The 15461-nt window shown below is 36.0% G+C and overlaps 1 pseudogene; it reads left to right on the forward strand.

Moving 5' to 3' along the window:
• Nucleotides 1-322: 322 nt before the first annotated feature.
• On the forward strand, nucleotides 323-14487 carry LOC124083211 (histone deacetylase 1-like; annotated as a pseudogene).
• The last annotated feature ends 974 nt before the right edge of the window (nucleotides 14488-15461 follow it).

Raw genomic sequence — 15461 nt, forward strand, 5'->3', positions numbered from 1 at the left:
CCTGATATACAAAAAAAAAAAGCAAAAACATTGTAGAAGAGAAACACATGAAGTATTCATAGACCATTGTCCCCAGGATCTCCTGAGGATACCCAAGTGTTCAGACGCTCAAATCTCTTCTATAAAATGGTGTAATGTTTACATATAACCTATAAATATCTTTCTGTACACTTGAACTATTTAAAAAAATTGTTTTGGTGGTGCTGAGGATCAAACGCAGCATCTCATGCTTGCCAGGCAAATGCTTTTCCATTGGGCTGTACTCCCAGGCCATTCTCCTGTACACTTTAAATCATCTATATATTACACATAATTTCTAATAATGCGGTAAATGCCTGTAGTTTTTAAACTATTATTTAGGGAATAATGATAAAAAAAAATCATACTTGTTCAGTACAAATTCACTTTTTAAAAAATATATTGATCTCCAGTTGGTTGAATCCATGGATGTGGAACCCACAGATATGAAGAGTTAACTGTTCAGGGGCCCACTCCCCCCCACCACCACCTTAGCTCCCAGTATCTCCTTGACTCGAGTTTTACATTTATGGGTATTCAAAACATGTACATACATACAATATACATATAGAAAGCTTGTCAGAATACATATAGGTATATTTGAAGACTGAGTTCCAACCTGAAATATTGCATTTCTTTCATTCAGAATTCTGGAAATACCATTTTTTAAAAAAATTCTTTCTTTATATGAAGATGTTTCCAAAAGATCTCTCTCTCTCTCTCTCTCTCTCTCTCTCTCTCTCACACACACACACACACACACACACACACACACACTTCTTTATTGTAAGAAAATCATGTGAATGTAATGCTTATTTAAAGGCAGTGTGTTATTGTTTGTATATGATTTGTTCTCTCTGAGAGTCATGTTGAAATTTGATTGCCATTGTGGCAGTATTGGGAGTTGGGACCTTGGAGAGAGACTAATGCATTTCTTGAGGGAGGGGATTAATTACCAAGAGAGAGGGTTTTACAAATCAAAACTGCCCTTGTATTTTGTCTCTTCTGCACATACCTGATTATCCTTCCACATTTCTGCCATGTTTTCATGCACATGAAGTCCTTGCCGGGTGTGACCATGGACTCTTGAACTTCCAGCTTTCAGAACCATGTGCGAAATAGATCTTTCTTTCATAAATGAGCCAGTCTTAGGTATGCTGTTATAGCAATAGAAAACAGACTGAGATCCAATGAAATAAATTTTTTGAATTCATTATTTTTACACTCTATGATTATAATTAACCTTGATTTTCTTGTATTTAAGGTAATTATTTTTGACTATATGCTTGTAGGTGGCCCAAAATTGCCTGTTTCTTTTCTAAATCTGGATTTTAAAATAATGCAATTAGGTTGCCAGACATTATATTTGTTCTAATTATGGAACTTATCAATGAAATGGAAGTGTGGAGGGGAAGGAAATTTTGGATATTTTTTAAGCATTGAAAGATTATTTCAAGAGGGAAGGCACAGCAACTGATGGCCGAGACAGGGTGAACAAACAAGATGGTGCAGACTCAGGGCACAAAGAGAAATGTCTGTTACTATTACAATGTACCCTTACAAAGTCAATGCTGAGGAGATGAACAAGTACTACATTATATATATATTGCTCTTTCTGCACAGGTAACATGTCTGAGTAAGCAAGCAGATGCAGAGATTTAATACTGGTGAGGACTGTGTAGTATTGATGGCCTGTTTGAGTTCAGTCAGTTGTCTACTTGGGCTTTGAGGCAAGTGCTGTGAAACTTAATAAGCAGCAGATGGACGTTTGTGAATTGGTTTGGGGGCCTGTTCCACGCAAAGAAGTCCAGGGCATCTGGTTTCTGTTATGTCAATGATGTTGTTTTGGTCATTGTGGAACTGCTTAAATATCATCAGAGTATTCTGTGTATTGGCATTGATATTCACTACAGTTATGGCATGGAAGAAGCCTTCTATACCACTGACTGGATCATGACTGTGTCCTCTCATAATACGGAGAGTATTTTCCAAAAACTGGGGACCTCTGGGACATTGGGACTGGCAAAGTATTATGCTGTTAACTACCCACTTGAATATGGGCTTGATGATGAGTTCTCTGACACCATTTTCAAGTGGCTCATGTCCAAAGTAATGGATGTTCCAGTCTACTGTGGTCTTCTTACAATGTAGCTAAGACTTGTTGTCTGGGGATCAATTAGGTTGCTTCCATATGACCATTATGTGGGACATTTGTCAAGAGCTTCAACCTACCTATGCTGATGCTAGATTACACCATTCAGAACGTTGCCCAGTGCTGGACACAGAGATCCCTAATGAGCTTTCATACAATGACTACCTTGAATATTTAGAGCCAGATTTCAAGCTTTACATCAATCCTTCCAATACACACTAACCAGAACACTAAAGAGTTCCCAGAAAAGACCAAAGAGCTGCTTTTGGAGAAGCTAAGAATGCTGCCCCATGCACTGGGATCCAGATGCAGGTGATTCCTGAGAATACCATCCCAGAGGAGACTGGCGATGAGAATGATGAAGACCCTGACAAGTGCCTCTCAATCTGTTCCTCTGGAAATGAATGGCCTCTGAGGCAGAGTTGTCCAGCTAGGACAAAGAGGGAGAGGGTGGCCACAAGAACTCTTTCAACTTCAAAAACACCAGGTCAAAGTAGTGGATAAAAATGGCAAAGACCCAGAATAGAAGAAAGAAATCACAGAACAGGAAAAAGTCAAGGAGAAGCCAGAAGCCAAAGAGGCTAAAGAGGAGGTCCAGTTGGCCCCAGCAGACCTCTCCAGCCCAGGCTTCTTGCAAAGTTCCCTACCTTTCTCCTTCAACCCCTCAGATTTGTATTTTCTATTTCTCTGTGTAATTACATAAAAATATATTAAATATAAATGTACCAGGGCCTTGCTGGGAACCAGGTTCCTGATCCCAGGGAGCCATCCTGGGGAACTCTTCCAGAAGCTGCCTTCCCCCATCCCTCCCTAAGTCTTAGTTTTGAACATCTAGGTTTGGGTGGGAGGGATGCAGCCAAAAGGCAAAATCTGGGATTGCCAATGACCTGCTTCACAGATCTGGAAAGATGCACTTACTATGTGATCTAGAAGGGGTGGCTGACTGTTCAGGGACCCCCAGTTCTTTTCATGCCATTAAGGTAAAAGCAGCAGCTTTTAGATTGCTTCTGTTCTCATACCTTCCCGTTGGCCTCAAGTAAGCCCAGAACTCACATCACCCTCTGGTTTCCCCCAATTCGCAGTGGAGATTGGTAGTCTAGTTTCCTTTTGAAGAAACTATTTTCATTTCTGTAAGATTCTTTCTAAGAAAATAGTTAACACCACCACTACCACCATCCCTGCCCTCCCCAAAAGAAAGCTTATTTCAAATATAATCTCATGGAAGAATGTTTCTACCACAGATATAAAACAGACCTATCTTACCTGCTACCACCACATTAATTTTTGTTATTGTCTTTAGTTTTGATATCTAAGATGATATAAGTAGTAAGAGAATATTCTACCTTAAGTTAGACATTGAGCACTCGGCTCAGACTGTGTCTGTGAATCACACATACAATTGACCTTTTTGGGGATCAGATACTACTGACATGAAATGTTCAATGAATGATACATGGGTAACACTTTCACACACAAAAAAATGTGTTTTGAGATTTGCTTCCAAAATTCTAATGTTTTATATTTATATAATAGCTAACCAGAAGAGTGTATCATTTTTATATATTAGCATAAGTACAATCACAATTTGCAGGTTTTGTAACTTGTAATTAGTGTTCAAATCCTAGTGAGAATACAGAACATGTTTATCCACAAAAAGAGTATTCCCACTGACTTAATTTATCCAAAATAAGATAGCCTCTTTTCCTGGTGGGATTTGTATTTATGGATAAGATATTAGGGATATGACTAGGATCTCCCTATTTCAACTTTCCAGATAGAGAATGTGTTTCCTTTTTGCTGGGAAAAGGACCTCATGACTCAGTGATTGGTTTGACTCTATATTTGATTTAATCTGGACCAGTGGCTAGGATGGTTTTGATTATTGATTTGATTGTGCAGAGACTCTTTTCCTCAAGTTTTCCTCTTTTTTCCCCCTGAGTTTAAAGTATCTGGATAGCAGAAATATGTAGAGATGGCAACGCTAATGATTAAGAATTTAAATAACAACTTAAGAGTTTATGTTTATCTCCTCAACATCTTCACTAGATGTCTAATAGACATTGCAGACTCAACATGTTCAAGAAACCTGATTTTCTACCACAATACTACATGCAAACAAAACCTAAAACCTGAAACCTGTACTCTTCTATGTTTCTACAGCTCAGTAAGCAGTCTAATCAGCCACCTAGTCTTCAACCCCAAATCCCATTAAACATCTTTTATTACTCTCTTTCTCTTATCCTTCATATTGAGTCCATTACCAAGAGAATTAACTCTTTCAAGGTGTATCATGCTGTCTACTGCTACTCTAGCTCAAGCCACTTTGGACTCCAGTCTGGGCTACAGTAATAGTCTTCTAACAGACTCTGTGCCCTGACTCTTGCATGATTTCAAACTAGATTCTGCCTACCATTCTGGTTTTATTATTGATTAAAAAAAATTAGAGCAGTTTTTGAAAACTGCTCTAAAATAAAAAAAATATTTTAGAGCAGTTTTAGGTTCATAGTAAAACTAAGAGGAAGGTACAGAGATTTCCCATATATTCCCTCCCTCTTCCTTCACATGCATGGCCTCCTCATTATCAACATATCCCACAAGGGTGCTACCTTTGTTACAACTGATGAACCTACGCGGACACACTGTTATTACTCCAAATGCATAGTTTACATCAGAGTTCACTCTTGATGCTGTTATGTTTAATGGGTTTGGACAAATTACTAGATCACAGTTTAAATTTCACCTCCACAGAGATTTTCCTGACCACATAATGTAAGGTAGTCTTTTCTGTAATTTAACATTTTTTTAAACAAAATATGTCTAGCTTATATTTTCTTGTTTATCCTCTGTAAGACAGGTGCTTTGTTTAGTTACCTAGCACGTTCCTCACACCAGAAGAGGGTCTGGTGTTCAGTGAATAAGTTACTAAATGCATGATCATAAAGTCCTGAAATCTACAGTCCTGGTGAACTACAGCTATGATTTATACTTCACAACCTATTGAAACTTTCTCTCTCTCTCTCCTCTAGCAACTGTTTTGCTTTTTCTGACTCTCTGTTTCCCTTGGTCTTTCTTGCTTGATCTGCACCCCACCTTTCTCCTTCTGCAGCATCTTCCCCCTCTGACTTTTTTCTTCTCCATCTTTCCCACTCCTCTCATTCTTTGACCCAAACTGGACAGAAAAGCTGCCTGAGAATCCTTTTAAAAAATATTTGTTTTACTTGTTGAATAAATCTTCAGTTCACTTGTTCTTCTTAATTTAAAAGCAGGTAGACTGAATGTCATACATTTTTTTCCTAAGGTAAAAATATATACATTAATTTTTTTATTTTTACTTCTATATATCAGTGATCCTGGAGATCTGGGGCAATTGCTTCCTATTTCTGCTCCTGCTCCTGTTTGAATGGTCCAAAGACTTCTACACACCTATAATTCTGGAGCTTAATGGGAGGAGAGCCATTCCAGAGGAAAGGAACTTCATGGGCATTAAAAATAATCTAGAAATGAACTCTCCTTCCACCTCCTGACATCCTCTTTCTTGGGCTGACTACCTGAAATGTGAGGGTGAGAAGCTACAAAGGACACACAGAGTTTCCTAATGGAAGGGAGCTGTCTTTATGCATCTTCACCCGCCATGTGATCAAATGCCAGACATCTAACCAACAACAACAAAGAAGGATCTTTGGTCTTACAGCACATCAGTTTCATTGACTGATTATCGACATGTAGCTGATACTGGTAGTTTGGAAATAATATGCTAGTGATCTTACTGAGAAAAGACTATATCATGGGTTGTTTTTTCTGGTTATGGTGTTCTAAGGATAAAGTGGCTCTGCAGAGAGAGGAAGTTACTTAATGAAGATATGTTTTGAAGACTCAAGAGTCCAAACTGACAAGAACTGCCAGAGAGCCAGGATGAGGTAGTCAGTCGCTGCAGTGTGTATGCATGAATATGTGCCTGTGCGTTACTGACTGAGTAGAGAGTATCAAATTTCATACCTTGTATACCTTATGGGATATTTACCAGTGAGTTTCTTCTTTTCGTTTTTTTTTTTTTTGTGCTTTTATTTTGAGAGTTTTCAAACAAAATATTGAATCACCTCCCCTAAAAAGAATGAATTATGAGTTGTGGATCATCATTGTGGTATTAGGTAGAAGATCACCTTGCTTGGCATGAAGCATTTCTCAAACCTACTTAACCTTAGAAACTGTATAATTGCATCTCTCAGGACTGAACATTTGAAGAATCAGTAAAACTCATTCAGTCACTGGATCTACTAGATAATAAAGTTTCAAGAAATAACCTGTGCTAATTGAATGTTGAATTTATAGAGGAACAGTATGGAAGGTCACCAGTTACTTAACTAAAATAAATTTAGTCACTACCTGTGTGTCTGGCTCAGCGCACCTCATTATTCACAAAATGCTTGCTCTCGTCTCTTCTTTTGCGTGGGCCTTATTAATAACTTCCTTTAGCTCTTCTAATCATTCTTTTGAAAGATTCAAATGTCTTCATTCAACTATGAAGGGTCATTTATGGATTAATAGTTGACTTCTCTAATCTCTTTGTACTTGAAAAAATTCAGTTACTTTTGATGATAAGAGAAAGAGGGAAAGAAAATAAAGGTCAACCACTAATTAAATCAAATAATTTATTGGTTATAGTCTCAAAATATAGCAACAATGGGGCTAAGGTTGGGCTCAGTTGTAGAGCACTTGCCTCGCACCCATGAGGCACTGGGTTTGATACTCAGCACCACAGAAAAATAAATAAATAAAATGAAGATGTATATCCATCTACAAATAAAATATATTCAAAAAATATAGCAACAATGCTATTAGAATATGATAAGGAAAACAAAGTCAATACTATCTTATTTTCTTGTGCTTATGAAGTGGGTAAGAGGGCTCAAAATCTATTTTTCTTTCTTTGTATTTCCAAATTCCTCAATGCCTAAAATATTAGATATGATTCAGCATATTATAAAAGATGATATTAAGTCCTGCATTTATTAGACCTGCTAAAATAAAACAATCAGTTTTGTTTAATAAAGAAAATGTGTTTGTTAAAGAAGAGGTTTATTATGAATGCTGATAGCTCTCAACATTGGATACAGATATGGATCCCAAGATGTTTATACATTTAAAAAAATTATGACATCCAACAAAGGAGAAACGGTGTTTATTTATCTGAGATGGTAGAGAGAAAATTCCTCAAGTGGTTTCCATTCTTTCATGCCAATCAGGCTATTCACATCTGAACAGCATGGGTCTTGGGAAGGGGAGGAGATGAAGAAAGAACTAAAAAAGTAAATAAATTGTTTAAAAATTTGGGTGGTACAACATGGATAAAAACATGAAAATATATGTGCTTCTGTACAGACTGTCACAAATCTGGAAAATAAAGTTGAAGCATCACTAAGAATTGACCCAAGATGTAATCCTATCTAACACTTGCAGGCAACATGTGACACAGATTTTAGCTGTACAGCTGTGAAGACACCTGCCAGTGCACTCCACCTCCTCAGATTTCTTGCGTCTGCATTATTGAAAGATCCGATCTGATTTCTAAGAAGGTATTTCTTTCTATATATAAGATATGGTGACTTCAAATATATTATTTGGATTTCATGTGCCTTCCCCCTTTTGATGTTATTGCTTTTGTTAGGAGAATAAATTACTAAGGACACATTCGGCATGTTGAAATAATGAAGCCACTTATAATCACTTCTGTCTATGTGGTTTATGAACCTTCTCATTTCTAGTTATTTGGCAATTAAATATGATCTGCCTTTAAACTGAGAGGACCTATGATGTATTTATTCTTCATGGACATAGCTTTCCTTCAGAGTAAGGAGATTCTCTCCAGAGCCCCTGACTTTAACATGAAGGAAGAGTTCTCAATTGCTAGAAGTTTCCAGGATTAACCCAACTGAGAATTCTTTCTCAGATGGAAGCAACATGCCCAGTTTTTAAAAAACTGTGATAGAAATTCTCCAAACCAAATTCTGTAGGTTCCACGATCCAGGTCAGAGGAGGCATTCATTCATTCTTTCTGCGCTTTGCAAGGCAGTCACTGGTTGTATATCAAAGAATAAAACAGGCAGAAATTCATTTCCTCAAAGACTTGATGTCCTAGTAGAAGAGATGCCATAAATAAGATAAATAAGAAAAGTACACAGCATGTTAGGTAGTGATAATAGATAAGGAGGAAAAAATGGAAGAGTGAGGAAACATAAAATATCAAAGAGTGACGATTACTAAAGTTTAGTTAAAGTGACCAGGGAAGGTCTCCCCAAAAGATGTCCAGAGTTGGTGCTACAGTGTGTCCTGAAGATCCCCCTTCCGAGAGAAATGTTGGTAGCTCACAACTTTCCATTAAGTTACTCTCCAGGAATTGCCATTAGGAAGATAGTCCTTTAACTGAGGTCATACCTAGAGAGAGTCTATTTGGTGACTGGAGAAATGAGGGGTTGTAAAGACCAAGTGCCTTTGTCTCAGGGCAGTAAAATGCTAAAAAGCCATGCCAGCCTCAGAGCCCCATGAAACAGACTGAGGCCTTGGTATGATTGTGTCACTGTTCACTTTTTTCCCTCTGCACAGGAACTGGGATTACAGGCTGTAGTCTAAGACTCTGGCAAAATCCTTCCTCACATCCTAGTCTCATAAAATGTTCTAATTGACAAAGGTGCTTCCTTTGGTGAGAAGGTGCCTCATTCTGGATGTGCTGTTTCATATGCCCCTATGTGGTTGCTTTTCCCCTCAGAAATTTATATTTTGAGTTCTGCTAAGCAATAACAGAAACATCTATCAAGATAATTTCAATGTTCTGTTCTATTTAATTTGTATATTTGAATATATATACCACACCACAGCATAGGTAATTTTTTTCTTTGTTCCTGGTCATAACTTCCAGTATAAACCTTACTTGTACCCTAAGAGTTGCACTCCTAAATCCCTATAGGGAGCTAGCAGGTGACAGAAATGAAAGGAGAAGGTAAAATAACAGGGAATGGACAAACTGTAGAGGGAATGTGCTTCATTTAAGAGGGAACCCCAACAACTCAGCAGCAGCTGATTTGTTATTAAGCTGTTATGGCAACTCAATGTTGCCAGATATTCCAATTTTTATCTGGATATGACTGAACTTTTAATTTATTTTAGTGCAACATCTCTGAATTTTGGATCATTGACAACTAAATCAAAATTATAAAAACAAAACAAAACATTGTGTATGTGACTTCAGGGTTTATATTTTGTCCCTGATGAGTAGAGCTCTCTCTGCTTCCTGATTGCTATGTCCTGAGCTGCTTTCTTCCTCCACACCCTTCACATGGTATTTTGCCTCGTTTGAGCCAGAGCAATGGGGTGGACCATCTGTGGCTGAGACTTTAGAAACCATGAGCACCAATTAAAATTTTCCTCCTTTATGTTGTTCTATTATGTCAGGTCTATTGGTCATAGCGATAAAAATAAACTGATAAAAAAAATCTTCACACAGTTACAGGTTGGAACCTGCACTGGCTACTTTTCATGCATCCTGCACATAAAATACTGCCCCGCCCCCTTCCTTGTGGAATCTGTGCAGGTATATTTGTCCTACTAGACAGAAAGTACCTTTGAAGAAAGGGATTGGGTGTTGTCCCTGGGCTCCCTGAATTATCTATTATGTGTTCATGCCTGGGAGATATGTATGATGGTTTTTCAATGAAAAGAACAGTAAATACTGCCAATTTTCATTCTCAAATTCTGTTTTGAGTATTTCAGGTTACAATATTAAAACAAAAACAAAGTAAATTGACTGTAAAAATCAGTCTTAGTGGGAGAGTTTTCCATTAAGTTGGCACCAAAGGACTTCTTAATAAAACTCTTTGACTTTGATTTAAATCAATAAATGAAAACTGGCTTTCTTCTAAAGTTATCTAAAGCATGGTCACACTTTGAAAATATAAATTGCAAAGAGTCAGGTTCAGCATGGTTTTTACTGAGATGTGATTACGAGAACATGGAAGATTAAAGTCATATTTACATACAATAGGATTAAATATTATTTATGCACTGAAAGTGGCTCTCTGTGGTAGTAGCATAGCACACATTATAAAGACATCCCAAATCACTCTGAAAATCTCTCTTCACAGCAGAACCTCAAATGTCAACATTCGCAGTCATACAGCATATTTTAGTATTCTTAGTAGCGGAAAAAGCCTCTTCTTTGCCATTTATAAGGCACTTTCAACTACATTATCTCATTTAATACATCATGTGACATGGAGCTAGTGAATTATTTACAAACAAATATTTTATTTACCAAAAATAAATTCCATATTGTGCTGACTTGATGAGATTATGTATTTATGTATTTAGTGAAATACTTAGCAAATCAATTAAAGAACAGAAGGGTAAAAAATATCTCCTGAGGCTATCAGAAAGGGGAAGGTGGGGAGCAGAGGGGGTATGGTGTCAGGAAAGATGGTGGAACGAGATAGATATCATTCCCCTAAGTACATGTATGACTGCACACATGGTGCGATGCTACATTGTGTACAACCAGAGAAATGAAAAGTTGTGTTGCAATTGTGTACAATGAATCAAAATGCATCTGCTGTCATATATACTTAATTAAAATAAATAAATAAACAAACAAACAAACAAATAAATAATAAAAGAAAATGCTAGTAGAATATTTTTATATCAGTGACAAATGACACCTAGAGATCATAAAAGACTGGATGTTTTGATTACCTAATAATCAAAAATTTCTGCATTGGGAAGTCTCTAATAAATATACTTTGAAGAAATAACCATGAGAAAATATCTCTTTTTCTGTATCTGTCATAAACCTATCTATGTATCTATGCTGCTTTTTATGCATCTATCATCTGTCTATTATCTATTATATATCTGAGAGTATCAACAGAAATAATAAACTAAGAGCTAGTAATCAATAAAAAATTAAGTCACTCAGATAAGGGGAAAGTTGAGTGGCAGTTTATTGAATAAGAACAAATCAAATGCAAACAATGGAAAAGATATTTAATCTCAATAGGTATTATGCAAATTTGAATGATAATAACACAATTTTTATTTCATATATCTAATAAATAAAGTTTAAAGTTTGATAAGACTAACTACTGGCTAGTATTTGGACAAACAGGTGGTCATACATTGCTTCAAGGAATACAAATTGGTACAAATATTTTACATTGCAATTTGACAGTACCTGTAACAACAAAAATACATATAGTCTTTGATATGCAATTTTAGTTTTTAGAAATCCATCACACAGAATGTTGCCCTGTAAGATGTTTCTGCATGGATACAACAGTACTTTGTAATAGCAAAATATCAAAACAATACACATGTCTGTCAGCAGATTGGATACACTATGATCCAGTTATATAAACAATGTAGATCTATCAGCAGATGCCAATATAAAAAGTTATCTACAATATGGTGAATGAAACGTAAGAACAAAAACTACTCAATTTTTGTAAAATGATAAAAATGCCTTATAAGTACATATTTAAAAGCCTTAAAAATGTAGCAAGTATCCAGAAAAATAAGCATGATACTAGTGGTGAACTCTGGGCACTAGAATTGGGAATTGGCAATTTTTATCTTATACTTCCCTTTCATTTTTATTATTATCAGCAACAAAGATTCTTATTTTTCATTGTTCCTTGTGAAAAATGCTACTTTATGAAACAAACCTTCAGCATACAAATTTATACTCCATAGGACAGACACCCAGTTTTTTAAAAATTAAAATCTCAAAGATCTAAATATTTTAAGAGCCCAGTGTGGTTGTAATTTATTTAACAGACAGCTCGTCTGATATAATTTGCTTTAATGGGATTTACATGGAACATTTAATAACATCTTAGTGTCATTATCATCCTCACCTACGGCATCTGGCCCAGAGATGGCAATGTCCAGTGTTTGAGATTTAAGAGCTAGTTTGACTATATAAGATATGGTGAAAGCCTTCCTGTTTTCTAAAATACACAAAAACATTTTTAACATGGTTTATTGTGGCATGAATTCATCTCTACTGTGATTAGATTATTACTTTTCAAATTGTACGATGCACAATAAATACCAGATGAGCCCTGGGTCATACATGTCAACATTAATGTATTTTATAAAACATACCAAATACTATTACAATAGGTGTTCCCTTATTTCTCAACAAAGTTTTGAGGGACTGGTATTGTGTCCATTTTACAAATGAGAAGATTGCATGCTCCCTAAGCTACAGAAAACTAGTAATTAATACAGTTCAGGTTTGAATCTATTATTTTAGGGAAGCAATATGCTATAGCAAAAAGGACCAAGTCTTTCAGGTAGAAAGTAATAAAAAAATCTTCTTGGCAACAGCACAATTGACTATGTGATTAAGGAAGTACCTGGGCTGTTGTGGGTCACAAGATCAGATCGCAAAATATTGCTGCACCTCATTGTTCTGTAACTATGAACTGGTCAGTAATGCATACTGCATCGTATGGACAAATCCAAGAATATTTTCTCAAATAACCAGTACAGCATATTTTGAGAAAGAGTCATAACAAAGCCTAGCTATAAAGCCAGTTATTTTTTCTGCTCAACAAACGTATTACAGCAGTGGAATTTACTATGTTACTCTGCTACTAAGGCAGTCCTAACCCAGGAACATATGCAGAGATGATAAATTTGTGAGTGTATCTGGTAGGAGAGCTGAAACAGATGTGCAGAGCGAGGGACATCAAAGTTGAAACAATTACCATCTCAACAAACGGTAGTTCTCCCCTGCACAAACTTAACATTTTTAAAAGCCTTGATTCATTATATTGTTCTGGCAAATAAGTGGTGATATATTCAGATGTGAAGTTGTATGTGAATAATTAAAACAAACAAACAATGAGCAGCCACTAGTGGCTTTAAAAGATACTACTGCTTAGCAGCAAATGTCACGGCATACATTTGAACCTTCTGGGGGAGCAGTCACATCTAATCTTAACCTCCACCGTTCTTTCCCAACTGCCTCTCTAGTATGGATACATTTGCCATGTTGCCTTGGTAAGGTTGAGAGATAGGGACAGCAATGGAGACCAGCCGTCAAAATTCTGGAAATATTAACAATGGAAAAAACAGTGAGTTAAAGACTGTGAAAACAGCAGGCATGGGGCAGATGTGGCAGGGCACAGGGCAGGGGTCTTTCTGGTTGGTAGAACTGAAGTCATCATTATGTAAGAATTTCATTCAGATGCTGGAATTACATATGGTTGTTAAAAACAAACATTCTTGCCTATTTCTCAAGGGAGATTTGAAAGGATTTTTTAGTTAAGTTATTATTACATGGTTTACTATAAGTTTATTATATGCACAATCCAGATAATAAATTAATAAATAAATTTAATAAATAAATGAAAAAAAAAACCATGGACTTTTTTCACTTTATATAGTAAGTATTTTCATATTAAATAGATATGGGCCCAAACACAAATTATAAAAAAATATATGCACTTCATTTTCACTTTGGTTTCATTGTCTTATCTTAAAAACCTCAACATGAAAAGACTTGTGCCTGTGAACATTTCAAAGGGTGCTTTGCTGGAAAATGGTCTTTATTTGGTATTTTAGTAGCTTTTAAATTCTAGTGCTCCTGTTTAACAGTCTTTAAGACAATATAAACCACTTCTCTGTATTTCTGACAAATCATAAATTGCCTAGATAGAAAAATAGCATTATAATGAATTAATAGCTGATGACTGTTCAATATCAGATCTGAAGACTGATTTCTCATCGTGTGCCCCTAGTGAAAATGCTGTTTTATGGAAATGACACCTCAGCATGCAAACTCATACTCCATTAAGACTTTCATATCACAGACACGCAGTTTACTGGTTCAAAAAATAGGTGTTGTTATGTGCTGTGCTACTGGAATTGAATTAAATTATTAAACACAAGCTGGCAAAGAAATAATAGTGCAGCTGAATATTTTTGTAGCTTTTGTTGATGAGCCCATGTGTTCTTCAGTGTTTGGTTGCAATTATAGGAATTCTCAAAAAAAAAACCCCAAAACCAAAAAACAATGACTTCAGTTTTGAGTCACTGTTTCTGAGAATAAAGAATATGCTATGCTGTGTAGCAAGGGGAATAATTAACATTTGACGCTCATTTCTAAAAATAAATACAAATATAGGTTAGTGTGCACATTTAGAAATTGTTCTTTTAATTTCCAGGAGTCTGAGGGAATGTACCAAAGTGTTCTTTTGGTGGCCATATGGAATAAAACCACAGCAGCAGAATTTCTTGACCTGAGTGGTCATGTGTTGGACTGAAGTAATCATTAGTTTGCCAATTACAGTTATCTTGCCAGTGCGCTCTTAAATCTGACAAATTCCATGTGTGAATCATCCATGTGAGAATAGAGTAGCATATTGTAGTTGTGCTAATTTCCCTTTTTATGTGTGCTCTACAAATAAGCCAAGATATTAATACATTGATTAAAAGGCATATAGAAATGTGTTGTTATCATGAACAAATAGAAGAGTGAAGTTAGAATCTCTATTCCCACCCACCATTGTTCTGAACTTAAAATATTTTGTCCAGAGCAGGCTGTGTAAAGTCCCGAGGGACTAACGCAGGATACAAATTTAGCATGCACTTTAAACTTTGGTTGTTCTATCTTTCAAGCTGCATTTAAATCTCATTAATTTTTAGTGAAAGCACAATAGTTAAATATCTTGCAGATGTAGCTTGTGTATTTAAAATTCCTTAGAAGGTTTCCATTTAGGATTTCTACTACATTAGTTTGATCTACTGTGCATGGCAATATGGCATATTCATTTCTCTCAGGATGTGCAACTTGATTTCATACTGTGGAAAAATCCAGAGCGTAAAATATTAGCATGAACAGTGTCAAGTGTCGATGCTAATTCTTTTATTACTGTGACATTATTTAAGGACAGCAATCATTCAACTATTTTAAATGATAGATATTAGAGCTTGAAAAAATAGCTATCTGATCAGCCAAGATGTGTCTTTGGAAAGACCAAAGTTCTAGAAAGTTCTAGAAAGATGACAGCTATCTATCTAATCAAAACGTTCCTGCTTATGCAAGATTACAGAGGACACAGCTGTTGACACCAGTGAGTGAAATCAGAATATGACACTTAAAATTTTTGCATATATATAGCACAAAACAAATTTGTTCATTTCAGTGATCACACCCTGAAAGTATTTCCAAAGAAGTATAGTTACCTTCATTCCTTAGCAAACCTTCACATTTTAGCACGTAATATAGATGCCTTGT

The sequence above is a fragment of the Marmota monax genome, unplaced genomic scaffold (assembly GCF_021218885.2).
Source record: "Marmota monax isolate L192 unplaced genomic scaffold, Marmota_monax_Labrador192_F-V1.1 WCK01_AAM20220418_F8-fsc00013, whole genome shotgun sequence".
Lineage (NCBI taxonomy): Eukaryota > Metazoa > Chordata > Mammalia > Rodentia > Sciuridae > Marmota > Marmota monax.